The sequence below is a fragment of the Schistocerca piceifrons genome, chromosome 11 (assembly GCF_021461385.2).
Source record: "Schistocerca piceifrons isolate TAMUIC-IGC-003096 chromosome 11, iqSchPice1.1, whole genome shotgun sequence".
Classification (NCBI taxonomy): domain Eukaryota; kingdom Metazoa; phylum Arthropoda; class Insecta; order Orthoptera; family Acrididae; genus Schistocerca; species Schistocerca piceifrons.
Window position 1 is genome coordinate 123,115,186 of NC_060148.1, and position 20,509 is coordinate 123,135,694.

A 20,509-nucleotide genomic window follows, 5' to 3' on the forward strand; every position below is an offset into this window, starting at 1 on the left:
GGCGGGACCGCATGTGATGACCAGTTATGAAAGAAAATGTAGCACTATGGATGTTCGGACATACAGCCACCTACATTGTTGAGAACAGCGATGCTACATCCTTCGAATATCTGTCCTACGTTGAAGGGGAATATTTTCGGTTGGCGCGCGATGACAATCATCGGAAAACATTTGGCAACATGCTGCATATCATGACCATGGAATCCGCGCAAGTACTCTCGATTGCTGCACTTAACCCATAACCGACACGCTATAGAAGAATTCCGTACAATGCTATAGCCTGTTCATGTGGGTGATACAGGTGCGAGATTAGTTGTAGAAGTGGGCAGCACGGGGGAAACAAGCACATGGACCAAAGGCACTTCATTAAAAATAAAAAAAATCAAACCTGATGTATGCTGAAATTCATGCGTCATCCTGACGATGACGATGGGGGCTATCGTCGAAAGCTCGCGATTTTATCCCGAATTGATGCGGCAAGAAAACCGAGAATGTTTTACATATAAATGCTGTTGCGAAAGACTTTCTTCTCATGATGATTAAATTCAGTCCGCTGTTTATCTTCAAATAAGGAATTTTGTTACTTACCAAGTCAGAAGAACGACGAAATCCTATCTATTTCTTCATTTCCATATCATTATTTTAAAAAATTGGGCCGTTGACAAAAGGCTGCCAAGCACTTCATTTGTGTATATGGGAGAATTAATCTAATTAGTATTTACTTTATTATACAGCGTGGTGTGAAACATGCAGATATATTTTACACTGTGACAGGGGAAAAAGAAGAAAAAGGTGCACCACAAACAACTTGTGCAGATTGGTCAAAAATTGAAATGAATGCAGATATCGACAGAAAATGCAAATTTGTAAACTTTGGTGGTCGATGAATGAATGTGTGACGCTGCAGAGCAATTTCAACGCGCAACTGGCTAAGTTAGTAAACGAGGGACATGTCGGCAGGAAAAAATACAATCTTTACGAATTTCATTCTGTGTACTCTTCTGGACAGCAACTATGCCTGGCAGACAGGTACGTAGACACTATATACAGCTGTCATCATTTGGGAGACTTGTTGGGCTGAAAGAAGGCAGTTGGAGTAATAGACGAATCGCTCGTCATTTGAGGGGAGTGATGCCACTGTTTTCCGATGTTAGCAGGAATGGGTAAACAGTGTTTAAACATAGCATCAAGAAGGAAGTGCTTGACCTCGGGAGATGACAGAACGTGAGGTCGGAGCAGTCATCAGAGAGACACTCAGAGCGCCGGATTTATCATTATTGTCGAGCTGACGTGCAACTGGTACTTCATTTACTGCAGGGACTATTAACAGGCGGCTCACAGAAAGGAGCTGTGTCCACGTCGCCCCTGTACAGAACCAAGCTCATATTCAGTGGTGTCGGGCATATTCGGCCTGGAATCTCTTTGAGTCGAGTAGAATTGTCTTCAGTGATTAGTCACACTTCAAACTGAGCCCCGAATACCAACAAACACTTGTCCTGAGATGCTGCAGACAGTGGTGGGATATCAAACAGACAGTCCCGCCATACGGGAACACAATCAGGTGTTATCGTCTGGGGTGCTACTACATTTCCCAGGGTATTTGACAATCTCTCTGTTCAACCAGTTCTCACACATCTGAACTCAATAAAGGGACATAGATGGTTAATTTACAGCCTTTCCCAATCGTACTTCACGATATCTTCTCGCTTGCAAAAGGATGCGCAAAGTACAGGGTTATTACAAATGATTAAAGCGATTTCACAGCTCTACAATAACTTTATTATTTGAGATATTTTCACAATGCTTTGCACACACATACAAAAACTCAAAAAGTTTTTTTAGGCATTCACAAATGTTCGACATGTGCCCCTTTAGTGATTCGGCAGACATCAAGCCGATAATCAAGTTCCACCCACACGCGGCGCAGCATGTCCCCATCAATGAGTTCGAAAGCATCGTTGATGCGAGCTCGCAGTTCTGGCACGTTTCTTGGTAGAGGAGGTTTAAACACTGAATCTTTCACATAACCCCACAGAAAGAAATCGCATGGGGTTAACTCGGGAGTGTGTGGAGGCCATGACATGAATTGCTAATCATGATCTCCACCACGACCGATACATCGGTTTTCCAATCTCCTGTTTAAGAGATGCCGAACATCATGATGGAAGTGCGGTGGAGCACCATCCTGTTGAAAGATGAAGTCGGCGCTGTCGGTCTCCAGTTGTGGCGTGAGCCAATTTTCCAGCATGTCCAGATACACGTGTCCTGTAACGTTTTTTTCGCAGAAGAAAAAGGGCCCGTAAACTTTAAACCGTGAGATTGCACAAAACACGTTAACTTTTGGTGAATTGCGAATTTGCTGCACGAATGCGTGAGGATTCTCTACCTCCCAGATTTGCGCATTGTGTCTGTTCACTTCACCATTAAGAAAAAATTTTGCTTCATCACTGAAAACGAGTTTCGCACTGAACGCATCCTCTTCCATGAGCTGTTGCAACCGCGCCGAAAATTCAAAGCGTTTGACTTTGTCATCGGGTGTCAGGGCTTGTAGCAATTGTAAACGGTATGGCTTCTGGCTTAGCCTTTTCCATACGACTTTCCAAACTGTCGGCTGTGGTACATTTAGCTCCCTGCTTGCTTTATTCGTTGACTTCCACGGGCTACGCGTGAAACTTGCCAGCACGCGTTCAACCATTTCTTCGCCCACTGCAGGCCGACCCGTTGATTTCCCCTTACAGAGGCATCAAGAAGCTTTAAACTGTACATACCAACGCCGAATGGAGTTAGCAGTTGGTGGATCTTTGTTGAACTTCGTCCTGAAGTGTCGTTGCACTGTTATGAGTGACTGATGTCAGTGCATTTCAAGCACGACATACACTTTCTCGGCTCCTGTCGCCATTTTGTCTCACTGCGCTCTCGTGCGCTTTGGCGCCAGAAACCTGAAGTGCGGCTTCAGCCGAACAAAACTTTATGAGTTTTTCTACGTATCTGTAGTGTGTCGTGACCATATGCCAATGAATGGAGCTACAGTGAATTTATGAATCGCTTCAATCATTTGTAATAGCACTGTATATTCATGTAAAAGCTTGAAAATTAGCAGTAGTTTCCCCCTACGAAACATACACTATGTGATCAAAAGTATCCGGAAACCTGGATGAAAATGGCTTACAAGTTCGTGGCGCCCTCCATCGGTAATGCTGGAATTCAGTACAGTGTTGGCCCACCTTTAGCCTTGATCACAGCTTCCACTATTGCAGGCATACGTCCAAACAGGTGCTGGAAGGTTTTTTCGGGAATGACAGCCCATTCCTCACAGCGTGCTGCACTGAGGAGAGGTATTGATGTCGGTCGGTGAGGTCTGGCATGAACTTGCCGTTCCAAAATATCCCAAAGGTGTTCTGTAGGATTCAGGTCAAGACTCTGTGCAGGCCAGTCCTTTAGAGGGATGTTATTGTCGTGTAACCACTCCCCCACAGGCCGTGCGTTACGAATAGGTGCTCGATCGTGTTAAAAGGTGCAATCGCCACCCCCGACTTGATCTTCAACAGTGGGAGCAAGAAGGTGTTTAAAACATCAATGTAGGCCCGTGCTGTGATAGTGCAACACAAAACAACAAGGGGTGCAAGCCTCCTCCATGAAAAACACCACCACTCCATAACACCACCACCTCCGAAGATTACTGTTGGCATTACATACGCTAGCAGATGACGTTCACCAGACATTCGCCATACCCGCACCCTGTTCATTGGATCGCCAGATTGTGTACCGCGATACGTCACTCCACACAACGTGTTTCCACTGTTCAATCGTCCAATGTTTACTCTCCTTACACCGAATGCGGCGTCGTTTGGCATTTACCGGCGTGATGTGTGGCTTGTGAACAGCTGCTCGAGTACGAAATCCAAGTTTTCTCACCTGCTGCCTGACTTTCATAGTACTTGCAGTGGATCCTGATGCAGTTTTGAATTCCTGTGTAACAGTCAGGATAGATGTCTGCCTACTACACATAACGATCCTCTCCAATTGACGGCGGTCTCTGTGAGTCAACAGACGAGGTCGGTCTGTACGCTTTTGTGCTGTATATGTTACTTCTAGTTTCCACTCCACTATCACATCGGAAACAGTGCACCTAGGTATGTTTAGGAGTGTGAAAATTTCGCAAACAGACGTATGTCACAGGTGATACCCAATCACTTGACCATGTTCAAAGTCTGTGAGTTCCGCGGAGCGTCCCATTCTGCTCTCTCATGATGTCATTGATATGGAGTACCTGGCAGTAGGTAGCTGCACAATGCAGCACAGAGCTGGTTGATGTAGGGAATGGTATCTGTGGATCTGAATGCCGTCATAAAAATTAGAAATCTAGATTCCAGATTAGTATTATTTTGTCAAATAAAGGGCGCTCAGGCCAATCATGTCGATTTGTCATTCCACTCCCAGCATCATTGTACATACATTTATCCATTTGCTGCCATGGATTAAGTAGCTAGAATTGTCTGTGATTGCTGTGTGTTTTCGCACTAAGAAAAGCCCGGCTTTCCGTTCCAATCTATCACGTAGTCTTTTGGCACTCTGCACAGCACTCAGAATGGGCCTGTATGTGGTTGGTAGAAATCAGACACGTGTTCTTCAGACGATAGTTTCGTTGTTTTGCCTGTCAGTAGCTCAGCAGAGTGGGAGGAGAAAAGCAGAGAGGAGCTTAAACAAGTGTCTAGGCATATGAAGATAAAGTGGGCCTGGTTGTGAGAGTAAGTAGCGTAGCTATTGAAATGGAAGACGGAGCAGCAGCAAGGGAGATCTGCTGGATAGTGTGGGAATGTTGCAGTGGGTGGATATTCTGCAGAACAATGGTCAGGAACCAGATGTCTTCAGCTGTAGGGGGTGGGTGGAGGAAATTGATGGGATGGATGGGCTGGTCAATGTGGTGAATGGGGACAGTGAGCTCAGGATTTGCATTTGGAGGAAAGGGTGGGGTGGAATTCGTAGCAGGTGTTGCAGGAAGGAGGAGGACAAGGTTAGGACATTGTTTAAGGTAGTGGGAGGCACTCCACGAGGTAATGGTGGATGCGGGGCAAGTAGAGGTGTAAATGATGGTGCTAGTGGGTGTGTCCATGATGGGATTCGTTGTCCACTGGCAATAGGAGCCACTGAAATGGGGAAATAGACAAATATGGAGGGTGGCTGTGATGAGGACAGGGGGATGCCGCCGGCGGCGGTGGTGGTGGGGAGCACCGGGCAGCAGCCAGCAGACAGATGGCAAAGGCACCTTGAGAGCAGCCCAGGTGGCATAATCCTCCGAGGGGATCCAACCCTCGAGATGTTAATTTTTTCCCCTTACTGAATGTCAATCCCCCCTGGCGATAGATGCGTAAAGCCCAAATAAGAAAAGAGAAAAAAAAAACACATTATGGGAAGATAACAAACGATATAAAAAGGCAATAAAACGGTGACTTTGTTAAAAACGGTAAAGTGGCGGAAAAGTTGCAGAAGTTAAAACAGAGAAAATATGGGGTTGATAACGCTAATGAAGACATATAGAAAGTACACAGGCAAAATTTAAAAAACATGGCGATGGTACGTTTTCTGTTTGCAACGCGCATGCGTGTGAGCCCGCCGGCGACTGTTTCAACAAACCTATTTGTACTTCTCCTATAAACACCACCAAGAAACAAAGCTTCACAACGCCTTCGGTGACGTCACAGCTCTGCGACTGAGTTCAGAAACTAGCACTGAAGTAGCTCAAGGGAAGGCATATTCGCTATTTAACTAATGATAGAAGTAACGAAAACAATGAAACCTTCAACTAAGAGAGTACTGCATACTGTATCACCTAGTTTGTAAATGATGAATTGTGGCATAACACGATCGAGTGAAAAAGATTTATATAAATATTGGATCCTGTATCTTCAAAGGCAGTTCATATAGTCACAACTACCTACTTTTTAGAATTTTAAGCACTTATAGCGTCACCTTGCTGCTGATTAGATCTTACAATTAGGTAACCAACGCAATATTTCGACTACCTAAGGAATAATGATTTTCCTTGAATACAAAAAAACATAAACAATTAAAAATAAATAAAAAATACATTAGGACCTTCAAAACTCGCCTACAAATAAAATAAATCATTTATCCTATTTTTTCAGTCACCACTACCTACTTTTTATGCGACGTAAAATTTTAAGCACTTACAGCATTGCCTTGCTGCATATTCGATTTTATAATAAGTAATAATGATTTTCCTTGATTGTTAATAAAATTACACTAGGACCTTAAAAATTCACCGCAAATAATGTAAATCATTTATTAAAAGTTTTTTCATTTAATAACTTACGAAAAAGGGGCATGTGATACTTAACAAGCTTCACTTTAATAAGTAAGTTTGCAGAAAACATTTATTTCACAATTTTTTGTGACAAGGAGTCAGATGTCAAGACTTTTTCATTCTTTTATAAATACTTACATCTTTTGTCACACACACATCATTTTTTCGTTTTACAAAGTTGTTTGGTAAAATATTTGCACTGCAAGTCAATATACAATGTGTGATAGATTCAAGAGTGTGACCTTTTAAACAATGGAAACCAAGAAGTAAGTCTTTTGGCTCATTAATGGCTGCTTCTTTCACAAGCACATTTCTTTGATTTTCTTAGTGCAGGAACAAATTTTACCTTTTCTTTAAGAATTTTTTGTAGTGTTACTTATACATAGGAAACACATGTGACTACATCACTGCTAGGGTATGTTAAACCTCCCCTGTCATTTGCCATTATCAAATCATCTGCTTGTCTTGTTTCTTTGGATGTTACAAACCCTTCACAATATGGACAATTTATTTTAGATGCACTTGGTGTGAGCAATATAATGGAGTAATGGCCAAGTGTTTTCGTCTACTTCATCAACATCACTATCATCAACTACTACATTTAACAGCTCTGGGTTGTCGATATCTTGAAAGCCTGGGATTCTACAGCAAGCAGCATCAACATCATTAGGTCTAACAACAACATCACCAAACACTTTGAACTTTAATACAAGAGAAAACATACTCTGGGCCCTCAATTTTCCTTCTGTTTCAAATACCTGCCTTAGCGATACATGGTAACTTCCCCCATTAAGCTGGCGGTATTTCCCAAACCTGTCCTTCAAACTGTCTGTCTGTATTTTCCCAAAGAGCAAATACACTCCTGGAAATTGAATTAAGAACACCGTGAATTCATTGTCCCAGGAAGGGGAAACTTTATTGACACATTCCTGGGGTCAGATACATCACATGATCACACTGACAGAACCACAGGCACATAGACACAGGCAACAGAGCATGCACAATGTCGGCACTAGTACAGTGTATATCCACCTTTCGCAGCAATGCAGGCTGCTATTCTCCCATGGAGACGATCGTAGAGATGCTGGATGTAGTCCTGTGGAACGGCTTGCCATGCCATTTCCACCTGGCACCTCAGTTGGACCAGCGTTCGTGCTGGACGTGCAGACCGCATGAGACGACGCTTCATCCAGTCCCAAACATGCTCAATGGGGGACAGATCCGGAGATCTTACTGGCCAGGGTAGTTGACTTACACCTTCTAGAGCATGTTGGATGGCACGGGATACATGCGGACGTGCATTGTCCTGTTGGCACATCAAGTTCCCTTGCCGGTCTAGGAATGGTAGAACGATGGGTTCGATGACGGTTTGGATGTACCGTGCACTATTCAGTGTCCCCTCGACGATCACCAGTGGTGTACGGCCAGTGTAGGAGATCGCTCCCCACACCATGATGCCGGGTGTTGGCCCTGTGTGCCTCGGTCGTATGCAGTCCTGATTGTGGCGCTCACCTGCACGGCGCCAAACACGCATACGACCATCATTGGCACCAAGGCAGAAGCAACTCTCATCGCTGAAGACGACACGTCTCCATTTGTCCCTCCATTCACGCCTGTCGCGACACCACTGGAGGCGGGCTGCACAATGTTGGGGCGTGAGCGGAAGACACACATCATTTTTTCGTTTTACAAAGTTGTTTGGTAAAATATTTGCACTGCAAGTCAATATACAATGTGTGATAGATTCAAGAGTGTGACCTTTTAAACAATGGAAACCAAGAAGTAAGTCTCAATGGGGGACAGATCCGGAGATCTTACTGGCCAGGGTAGTTGAGTGTGCGGGACCGTAGCCCAGCTTCATGGAGACGGTTGCGAATGGTCCTCGCCGATGCCCCAGGAGCAACAGTGTCCCTAATTTACTGGGAAGTGGCGGTGCGGTCCCCTACGGCACTGTGTAGGATCCTACAGTCTTGGCGTGCATCCGTGCGTCGCTGCGGTCCGGTCCCAGGTCGACGGGCACGTGCACCTTCCGCCGACCACTGGCGACAACATCGATGTACTGTGGAGACCTCACGCCCCACGTGTTGAGCAATTCGGCGGTACGTCCACCCGGCCTCCCGCATGCCCACTATACGCCCTCGCTCAAAGTCCGTCAACTGCACATACGGTTCACGTCCACGCTGTCGTGGCATGCTACCAGTGTTAAAGACTGCGATGGAGCTCCGTATGCCACGGCAAACTGGCTGACACTGACGGCGGCGGTGCACAAATGCTGCGCAGCTAGCGCCATTCGACGGCCAACACCACGGTTCCAGGTGTGTCCACTGTGCCGTGCGTGTGATCATTGCTTGTACAGCCCTCTCGCAGTGTCCGGAGCAAGTATGGTGGGTCTGACACACCGGTGTCAATGTGTTCTTTTTTCCATTTCCAGGAGTGTATGTTCTCTTCTTCTCACACAGCCAGTATTCACTAAAATCAATAAAGGTTGCAGTAGTATGTTTGAGAGCAAAGTGTGTTTCTCTGGTCAATTTCTTTCCTCCATTGCAATCTTCCCATGACCACAACCACGAGAGAAAGTTTCTCAAAAAGACATGAATATGTTTTGAATTGAGAGTAATCTGTTCTTGGTAAACATTTCTTAGCCATTTATCCTTCAGCAGCGTTTCAACACTTAATATCAAACCACTGACTTATTATTTTTACAAATGTGGCAGTACTCTCCCAGTTTTCAATTTCTTTCTTGCACCTAGTTGTTGCATTGCAACAACTGCCATGTTATTAAAAATATGCAATGCTAATTTCACATTTTGCCATTCAAAAGAATTTGGATATAGTGACTTAAGTGTTAAAGTGCTGCCATACCGCAACAGTTCACCTTTTTCTAGTAAATATAGTTCCTTCAGTGCTGTAACAGAAGCAAGACCTACCTTCAAGCTATCACTAAAAGAAGGAAAGCATATAATTTGGTCCTTTTCATTACCCCAGTTGTTCCGTTTACATTTTAAAATGTGTACAGTATCCACAAAATAGTAAAGTGGGCGGTCTGCAGAAGTCTGCTCAGGATGAACATATTTTATCTGTACACTAGGAGGGAGAGGGGGGGGGGAAGAAAAGTACGAAATAGCTTTCTTATTAATAGCATTATTGTCAGCTACTACTCCTATTACCTGAAATCCCACTGCTTCTAGTTTAATTGAATTGTGTGGACTGGGAGAATATGCACCACATCTTTGTACACTGAATCCATACTCTGGATCATAAAAACGTAAGCACTAGTTGCACACAAAACCACATCTGTATTAAAAGCAACACCTACAACATTGCCACCTTTATAGTCAAGTTGTGACTTTAAATAAATCTCATCCATCAACAGGACAGTTTTATCATTCACAGATAAAGCACCAACTTTTTGTGGTATGTAACTGAGAAACTGATCACTCTGATGCTCAATGATTGGGTTAGTTGGAAGTTTACTGCAAAGTTTTGACAAAGTACTGGGACTTGGAATGGAAAATGTACGAGCACTCGTCAAAAACCTATATGCATGTGGCCTGATAGAATAAGCTAATGACCATAAAATCATTGAAACACTCCCTACCTAATCTCTGTTGGACTATTAAATCCTGGAAATGAAACTTGTTCCTTCAAAAATTTAATTTTATGCTCACTTTCTGGTAATTTTTCTTACAAGTTTTCCAAAATGTCTTCAATGTAAGACAAACTTGACTCAAATGGAGCCTCATTTATATGAAACAACACATACAACTCTTTCAAAATATTGCTAACTGTACCAGTATCACTTACTTGGTTTGGTAATTTAATCGTACCAGCACAATTTAGCTCAGCTTCCTTCACAAATGCACTTAACACTAAATCACTATTTATAACGACATGCCACACAACATTTAGATAAGGAGCATCCTTTAACACAAGACACAAATTATTTGATTTAGTTACCATGACCCAGTCACTGTGCTTTTCACAATCAGATAATTTTGATTTAAAATCTTCTAAACTAGCAAATGAACCCTTTTCCATCATTTTTTGTGTGATTCCACACTACTCAATGACTTTCTCAAGTGCTTGGTTCTCTAAACGTTCGCGACTCTCTGGATCTTCTCGAGCTGGTGCTTGTTTTGAAGATAAAGACGTAGCTCATCCTGGCAACTTTGAAGGTACGGCATCTGCAAATAGAGAGAGATAAACATGAGATTCGTATAGCAATGTTTCATGATCTTAGATGTTTAACAATATCGTAAGAAAATTAAGAAACCTGAACATTAATCTGAAAACTGATTACAAGTACCCTTTACGATAAATTTTCACGAACGTTTCTTTAAACGTGGACGGTCCAAAGGTTTGCCAGTTTTGGGTCGTAAGCACTGGTAATTTTCTCAGTGTCGTCTGCAGTGAAATGCAGTTCACATATCTGAAAAGAACCATATATTTTACTGTTAACGTAAAGGCAGAATGACAACCGACAAATGAAATCTAACTGAGGACTGCATAAAGTGAGCTTAAAAGTATAATGCTTCGTTATAGATAGGCTATTGATTAGAATTTTCAGTTCTGTAACATAACAGTATTAAAGAGTAACAATATAGAAATAAAGTTAAATTATAGATACTTACAACGAACTGTTTACTGGGTTCCCAGTCATTCCTATGAACTGCAGCGATCCGTTTCAATCTTAATGCTTCATCAGACGGGAATGAAAAGACGCTAACTTTTAAACTGTTGTCGTAGTTTCCCCTACAATAGGGCATACAGCACTTGTGTGACATTTTGAGCAGATTCTCATTAACAATCCGAATCGCATATGGCAGTGAGAACAAGATTTCCGCCACAAATGTTACGAAAATAAAGCCATGCTTTCAGTCACTGCTACGAAAACCGACCCACAGGCGTCTAAAGCTAGCGAAATGAGGGATGCTCAACTACCGGACCTACCGATAGATGGCTCTACCAGCTGATTACTGTCGTCCGTATTGCCCGCCATATTTGAATTTGCCAAGAAGTTTCTCTCGGTCTGTATGGTGTATAAGGAATTAAGGATTATCGAAATGGTGATTTCTTGTTCCGCTTTCAAGTGTACGAAGCGATGGAGTAAGGAAAGTGACTTACCATTTCACAGGTAATAGGACTACCGGTACAATACGACAACAATACAGACTTAGTGCGTTTGCGAATTCGATGTTTTTGAACAGGTTTCCTCTAAAGCACCCAGAGCTGCTAAAGAAGTGGATTACTTCCGTGAAGCGGAAAGATTTCAAACCTACGTCTTGCAGTTTTCTTTGTGGAAACCTTTTCCGGCAAGATGATTACGTAGTGAGCCCTGGAACGTGGAAGAAACGTCTCAGACCCGAAGCAGTGCCATCAATTGTTGACTTTCCGACACATTTGATGCCACCAAATAAACAGCCACGACGACATGTTAGCATTTTGAGTGACAACGATGCTTCTCCATTTGAGGCAGCTAATTAATTTCCTTGCTATGTGTGTGGTTTTGACCTTTGTGAATTTATTTCGTACGAACACTAATGGGCTACATAGGTCTACGCAATGTTGTAATACAGTTCCATATTTATGTTTTTAGCGTTTTGTCCTGGAATCCGTGCTTGATTTGCCCTCTGCAGAAGCTACTGATTGCGTGGAGAATGTTGTCAATGAGAATTCTTCCGTGGAAAGCATGTCCCATTTATCCAATGCAGAAGTTGCGAATTGTATCGAAATCGTTAGTATAAGGATGTTTTCACACCCCCAAAGTTTTCTTATAATATTTTTCATCAAGCCTTGAGTTATTTCAATCATATATAACGAAATTATTTCTTTATTTCAGAGTGCAGTTGGTTCTCAAGTAATTGATTGTGGTATACAGTCGAAAGTAGAAATGGAAGACAAGGCGACCAGAACTTGCAATTTTTTCTCAGACATTGTGCACAAATTAAAACGTAAACTGAAGTGTGTCCGTGAAAAACTTCGAAGAAGAGAGAAGAAAGTGTTTTCGATGGATGACATCATAAGTTCATTGAAGGAGAAGGGGCATCTTCCTGAGAAGTTACATAACTTCCTCAATCATCAGAAAGGAACACAAGTGGAATTAGTGTGCAATTTAGTGGACAACTCTCTCTCATCAAAGGGTAATAGATACACAACAAATGTGAAAATGTTTGCGATGACTGTGTACTTTTATTCACCAGCAGCATATGAATACCTGCAAAAATTAAAGCCTCTGACCCATAAATCATTGATTTCCAAATGGGTGGCAAGTGTCGACTGTGAAACTGGCTTCTTAAAAGATGTTTTTAAGTACGTTGATTCGAACCCAATCGTAAGGGACCAGTTCAGCGATTCATGTCTAATTGTAGACAGTGCGGCACTTAGGAAGCAAGTAGTTTGGGACCAAGGAACTAAGCAATACACAGATTTTTTAGAGTTTGGTGGGGAAGTGCCTCAGTCAAAAGAAGTAATAGAGGCATCTGAGGCTCTGGTTTTCAAGTTTGTCTCTATTAAAGGCAAATTTATATGCCCGATTGCATATTTCTTTATCAACGGTGTACAGGCAAATAATCAGGCCACACTGATGAAATCCGCTTTAGAGAGGCTGCATAGTTCTGGCATTAGGGTTTGGTGTGTTACATGTGATGGCTGCAAGGTAAATATAAGCACTTTACGTACACTTGGCTGTACTTAAAATTTTTCCAAGGGTGATTTTAAGAGCTACAATGTTTATTGTATGTTGGACATGTCATATGATGAAGTTTGCCAGGAATGCTCTAGCGGAAGTATCTGCTATTGAGTCTCCAACTGGCATTATTAGATGACATTTCATTGAGCAATTGAACAAGGTACAACAAGAAGAAGGTATGACATTTGCCAACAAACTATCAGGACAACATATAAGTTATGTAAATAGAAAAATGAATGTTTCATTAGCTCCACAGACTTTGAGTTCTAGAGTGGCAGATAGTATAGAGTTTTTGAGGAGGGTTGGTGATCCAAATATTAAAGGAAGTGAAGCAACAGTAGAATTTTTGTATAATATTGATAGGATTTTTGATATTCTGAACTCCAGAAATCCATTAGGTAAAGGGTATAAGAGCCCCCTGAGACTTGACAACAAATCTTATTGGCTTGGTATTTAAAAAACAAAAAATTAAAAAAAATGGTTCAAATGGCTCTGAGCACTATGGAACTTAGCATCTATGATCATCAGTCCCCTAGAACTTAGAACTACTTAAACCTAACTAACCTAAGGACATCAAACAACACCCAGTCAACACATTGGTATTTTCAGACACACTGAAAATTATATCAAAAGCTTAAAAATCATTGGTGTTCCATTGCTGCTCCATGCAAGAAATACTTTTGCTTTTGGGATAATTTTCAATATGCAATCAGTAAGGCACATAGCTCTGACAAGTATGCTTCGTGTTGAATCTCCTTTGAAGTATTTGCTAACATATAAACTGTCACAAGACCACATAGACCTTTTTTCCCCCTGCATTCGGTCCAGATGTGGTTGGAACAACAATCCAAATGCATACCAGTTCAAATGTGCCATGAGAAAGTTGCTCTTGGGTAACAGTGTCACTGCAATGAATGGGAATTGCTCAAATTTTAATGTGTGTTGTTTGCCACCTGTTTATGATTTTCATGCAAGAAAGCATGTAGTAGAAAGTGATGAAAGTGCTGCAGAAAATGAAGTAGAGGAGTGGTGTGCACTTCTTGATGATAAGATTAAGTTATCATTTCACAAGTAAAACATACTCTATTATATTGCAGGGTATGTGTCATTGCACCTTTCAAGGCAGATCACATGCAAAGACTGTCTTCACATACTGAAGCCACCAGTAGTTAAATCTGCATTAGAATGTGATTCTCTCTATGCTTTTCCCAATATGGCCAATAAAAATGTATTTGTAAATTTTGTTAACTGGGGAAAACTGGTTAAAACAAGTGACTGCGTGTACTCTGTTGTAGAATACTCAGAAACTGTTTTAGATGTTTGTGACTGCTGGGGATATGTGACAGAAATATATATACAGGCCAAGATTTTGCATTGTGTTAAAAATAAATTTGTAGATTACCCATTTCCTGCTCTTGGTCATGATTACCATTATGAAATTAGGATAGAGGACTTACGTCAGACTCAACTTGTTTGTAAGATTGCATCCCTATACTCCTGCATACGCTTAAAAACATGTGGAAAAAAAGCCTGCTGAGAAAATTTTAAACAACAAATCAAGTATAGGGCAGAAGTTAAATAAACTCATATTGTTTAATCATGTATAGTGCTCAAATTGGAAAAATTATGTAATGGGACATTCCATGCAGATGGGTGTGACATTTTGACAGATTTTTTAAAACTATTTTGTCCATAGATTTGTTGTTGTGTAATGATGAACTTCAAAAGATGAATCACATTGAAGTAAAATTAAGTCTTTACATCCTGTGTAGATATTGTAACAAAATTATAATTGTTTATTATATAAGCTTATTTTAAGATGTTTGAAGTTACAAAATATGCACTTGCATTAAAAACAGGTGATTTGTGTGAAATTAATGAAAAAAAAAATGTTCTGAGACTTATTTGACAGATGGCTTTCAGTGTGAGAAAATATGTCCCTCAATAACTATGTTAACTTGAATTTTTCACTTTAAGAAAACAGTTTAATCTCAGGATGGGTGTGATCTAATGAAGTATGCAGTGGCCCTATCTTTCAAACAGTAATGTTTGTGGATACTCTGCAACATAAGAGCAATAAAATTGTTACTCTGTTAATTCTTGTTTTAATACTTCCTATAATGAACACAATGTTCCAGTTGATCATAAGCATTCTTATTACTTTATAACCATTCTGGAATAAGGGGACCTGAGTCAGGCAAAACCTAATTTTCTGAATTTTGTCTTTATTTTGCTAGGATGTCTTTCTATTATATTTTCCTGTGTTGAGGGGGGGGGAGAAGAGAATGCAAATAATCATATAGAATTATCTTTCTAGCACTACAAAGTGCAGAATACAGTGAATACAAAGGTGAGGTGACTTACCGAACGAAAGCGCTGGCAGGTCGATAGACACACAAACAAACACAAACATACACACAAAATTCTAGCTTTCGCAACCAACGGTTGCCTCATCAGGAAAGAGGGAAGGAGAGGGAAAGACGAAAGGATGTGGGTTTTAAGGGAGAGGGTAAGGAATCATTCCAATCCCGGGAGTGGAAAGACTTACCTTAGGGGGGAAAAAAGGACAGGTATACACTCTCACACACACACATATCCATCCACACATACAGACACAAGCAGACCTGTCCTTTTTGCCCCCTAAGATAAGTCTTTCCGCTCCCGGGATTGGAATGACTCCTTACCCTCTCCCTTAAAACCCACATCCTTTCGTCTTTCCCTCTCCTTCCCCCTTTCCTGATGAGGCAACCGTTGGTTGCGAAAGCTACAATTTTGTGTGTATGTTTGTGTGTCTATCGACCTGCCAGCGCTTTCGTTCGGTAAGTCACCTCATCTTTGTTTTTATATATATTTTTTCCCGCGTGGAATGTTTCCCTCTATTATATTGATACAGTGGATACAGGTACACGTGGAAATCTAGGAAATTTCAGTATTCATGTTACATGCCTAATTTTCATTAACATTTACCTTAATTACACGGTTACACTTTCTGCTGATTTGAACTGTGTACTACATGTTAAAAAGATTTTGTTTGGTCATAGTAATAAAAGCATTTCATTTTGTTAGTTCATATGTCCCACATGGAACTGAAATTATCGAGTTATGATGACAAAGGAAGGAAATAACATTAAGGAATCTTACTTCACAGAAATTATGTAACAATGGTTACACTTTTTGCTAGTTAACTTTAACATAAACCATTTAGTTTTCCATTAAGAGTGAAAGCAGTTGCATGAGTCACGTAAAGAACAAAGTTTCTCATAGGGAACTAAAGTATTTAACGTTTGAGTTATTGCAGTCCCAAAGTATTGTGATCTTCATATTTCTGTTTAAAAAAGTTTGTAACTCAAATTCACAGACATTTTGGAATCTGTACATACATGTGTGTAGCAAGGTACTTTTCATGTGCCATGTGGAACCTTTAATTTTCTGGTTTAAATATAATTTGTTTCATGAATTACCTTTAATACCAGCACTGTCTGAATGCATTATTTACCATTTAGAAGAAGAAATATTAGTGTACAGAATAACAAACCTCATGAAAAATGCGAGAAATTGTTGTGTACAGAACTTGGAATGGCTCTTTATCAATAGCAGGTAAAAAAGAAGGCTTCTATTAAATGTTCAAAGAAACCAGTCAGTACCTCTTAATTCGCCATAGAGGTGATACAGTAATAAAACAATTTACTTTTTTCAGAATTTCTGCTAAGTATTAAAAGTGTGAAGACGTATTCAATTAGTATTTGCTTTACCAATAACCTGTAGTACAAGCACACGTATAAGCAGATAATTATGGGAGTCAAGAGTTATGTTAAAATTAAAGATACTGACTGTTATTACTTGCTCACAAAGCATTGTAGTTGCTGCACAGTTTATGCTGTATGTGGTGTACCCAATGTGATTCCTGGAGGACGTAATATTGTTATCCCATGGGAGTGCACTGGTACCACACCTTTTGAAAGTACGTTTTGTTGTGGAATAGTTGTATCAGATGTCTGTACCAGAAAACAAATCTCCACTGTGACACCCTTATGTTCTTGGTATGCTATTAGCCATTATTACAGGAATACTCTTCACATGGAGGAGGAAGCATAGTGAGATTTTCTTTTTCATCATTTCCAACATTGTACACAACTTTCTTGCACTTTTATGTTATCACATTTTTTCCCTTGATAATCGAAGAGAGAGAGAGAGAGAGGGGGGGGGGGGGGGGGAATTTAAGCGAGCTTTCATAACTGAAAACTCTACTTGCGTCTTTTGTTATTTTCAAAATGTTACTCTCTTTCCAAATACTGTCCTATTTCTTCAAACCAATTTTGAATTTCTCAGGTTATTACATATTATTTACTGTACATTGTCCACCAATACTTCTGTTATTACCAGATAGTTTGTAATGTGGCACTACCTTTGTGCCACTGGTATTGGCTAGTGTACTTTTGCGGATAAGAAAATCGACTGGACTAGATTGTCCTGTCAGTATAGGACAAATTCAGACAATATGGAGCTTTTTACACTAAATTTGCAATATAATGTCACCCTTGTCTCACACATATTGTAGCAGCCATTGAGGTGCCTGTCTGGCCAGCTTCTGCAGCTTTCACTTTCAGGTTTGTTTTTTGCTTGGGCCGTATACTGACAACCAGTCATTCCAGTGATTGACACCATGTCAAAGACTGGAACCAAGATTCACAGAAATAGAATTCTATGGTTGTAATTCAAAGTGTAATTAATTTTGCTCACTGACATGTTTTGAAATCAATTTTAAAATTGTTTGGGTGTCACATGACTGGAAAATTACAGTTTTAAGACACCCCAACCTTAAAATTAGCAGCTGTGATCGAGGTTATTTTCAACAAGTTCTTTCACTTCCTACATCATCATGGATCAGTCTAATATAATATTATTACTAGACTTAACTTCCAAATGATACAAGTCAAGCATTTAAGAGGAGCCTTAACGTTGGGCTTTGTGCTTATCTCATTTAAATGTATTTCTTGTCTCGTATCAAAGACTGTAGCACTGTTAAAAACTGGTGCTTCTACCATATCACTCAGTTTAAATACACGGTGTCATGTACAGGCGTTAATAAAATCATGGCATTTAAATTACTGATCAAAGAGTGTTTCAAATTCGTAAGAGCATGTTGCAATTACAGTGTCAGCATATATGCAGATCGGTAATGCGTCACTTCAGATAAAGAAAAAATAACGATTTTTTCTGTTTATACGTAAGTAATACTTTAATAGTTCAGTTGTAATTTGTGTTGTCAGTAAAGATACCCCTAAGCACACGATGTCAACTTTTTTTCAAGAGACGTCTACACTGTTTTCCACACTTGATTTTCCGAATTATACCAGTAGTTAAAAGCTTCGGCAAGTAAGGTAATTTGTTGACCTCCATTGAATCTTAAATAGTGTTTTAAAAGGGCAAATAAGTAAAGCACTCATAAATAGTAAACAATTTATAGGTCAGCTTGTCAACCTTTCAAAACACACTCGAATTTAGGAATTTCATAGCAGAACTGTCACTGTTTGTTCTCACTAGATTAGAAACACTTAATTATGTTGATGTGTAGATATCTAGAACATCGAATTTAAAATACTTATGAGGGCGCAGAACGAAAAACATTTTCATCCGTGTTTTGACACTTCGTTTTTTTGCCAAATTCAGATATGACGGACACTCAATGATATAATCTCTTGCCGGCACGCGCTAGAGCCATCTATCGGTAGGTCCGGTAGTTGAGCATCACTCATTTCGCTAGCTTTAGACGCCTGTAAACCGACCCATGCAGTGACCACGCTTCCAAACATGAAACACCGCTTCTACCACAGATAGCACTGCTCAACCGCAGAACGCCAACGTCACAGCTCCCACAGAATTGTGTGCGTAAGCTTTGTTTTTAGGTGTAGTTGCTCCAATTCGACTCGTTTTCGGCCAGTCACGAATTGCAGACGGAGCTAAAATGATCGCCATATTTTCTGAGGTGGCGTCTCGCATCTAGAGGGTTGGATCCCCTCCTTCGAAAGCGTCAGATTGCAAAGCCTGGGCTTCTCTCAGGGTGGAATCTCCGTCTTCGAAGATTGTGTGTGTTTGTCTGTCTGTCTGTCTGTCTGCCCGCTGCTGTCGCTGTTCGTTCGTTCGTTCGTCCGTCCGTCTGTCCGCCTGCTGGCTGTCCTTCGCCGTCGTCGTAACCGCTGCCCCCGCCGCCGCCGCCGCCGCCTGCTGTTCGTCCGTCTGTTCGCCGCCGACGCCGACGCCGCCTGCTGTTCGTCCGTCTGTTCGCCGCTGTCCATCGCCGACGCCGACGCCGCCTGCTGCACGTCCGTCTGTCTGTCGCCGTTCGTCTGCAATGAGTACTCCCACCTCCACCGTCATCTACACCTCCCCCTCCCCCTCTCCCACAGTCACTTCCTGGAGTGCCGCCTCTGGCCTCCCTCCTTCCACCTCCCCTTCCCTTCCCCCACTTACCCACCCCCCTATCTCCTCCCCTGCTGTCTACCCACACCTCTACACCCTTCCTCGAGCCTCCACACCCTCAACAGCTCCCACTACTACCCCCGCCCTCAGGTACGCCTCTGTTGCCGCCTCTGCTGCCGCCCCTCAGGTGGTTGGCTTCCCCTCTCTCACCGACCCCGTCGCTTCTTCTTCTGCATCTCCCGCACGCATCACGTCGCGCCGAGCCACCATCGCCACCACTGAACCAGCTGCTTCTCCCGGTGCCTCCACTATGCCACAGGGATCTGCCACCCACCACCTCCCTCTCCTCCCCGTCCCTCTCCCCTCCTCCCAGCCTCCAGTCTCCAAAAAACCCCAAAAGCATGTCCTTACCGACTCTGTTCCCGCCACTTCCCACAAAAAATCAACACCACCTCCCCCTCCCCCTGCCGTCACCATGGACACCACCCCTCCTCCTGCCACCCCTACCTTGGCCCCCACCCTCCACACCTTCGTCCTGTCAACTCCCGATCCTAAGTTCCTCGACGCTCGTACCCTCACCAAGGAAATACGAAAGTACTTACCTGGTGCTCCCATCTCCCAACTCATTCCCCGCAGGGACTCAGTCCTTATCAAGTCCCCGTCCCCATCCTTTCACACAGACCTCCTGCGAAAACTCCCACGAGTTATGTTTGGCCCCCACGCCTCTCTGACACCCTTCCTTTCTGCTTCCACTCCTCGTTAGCCCCAGCCTCCCCGTCGCCCCCCCACCTACACCGCTGTGATCACCAAGCTCAGCCCGGTGCTCACAGAGGATGAAGTGTTGGTAGAACTGAACTCCCACCCGGACTTGGAAATCCGCTCTGCCCGCCGTATCCACAATGCCCCTGGTCCCACCTACCTCATGCGGGTATTCTCAGAGTCTGCCCCATCCATAGACCATGTCCTCACCCAGGGTGCCCTGATATACCACCATCGCCACCCTGTTGAATCCTCCAAATCCCCTCCCCAATCCTACCGTTTCCAGCGGTGCCTGATGTACAATGACCACCTGACTC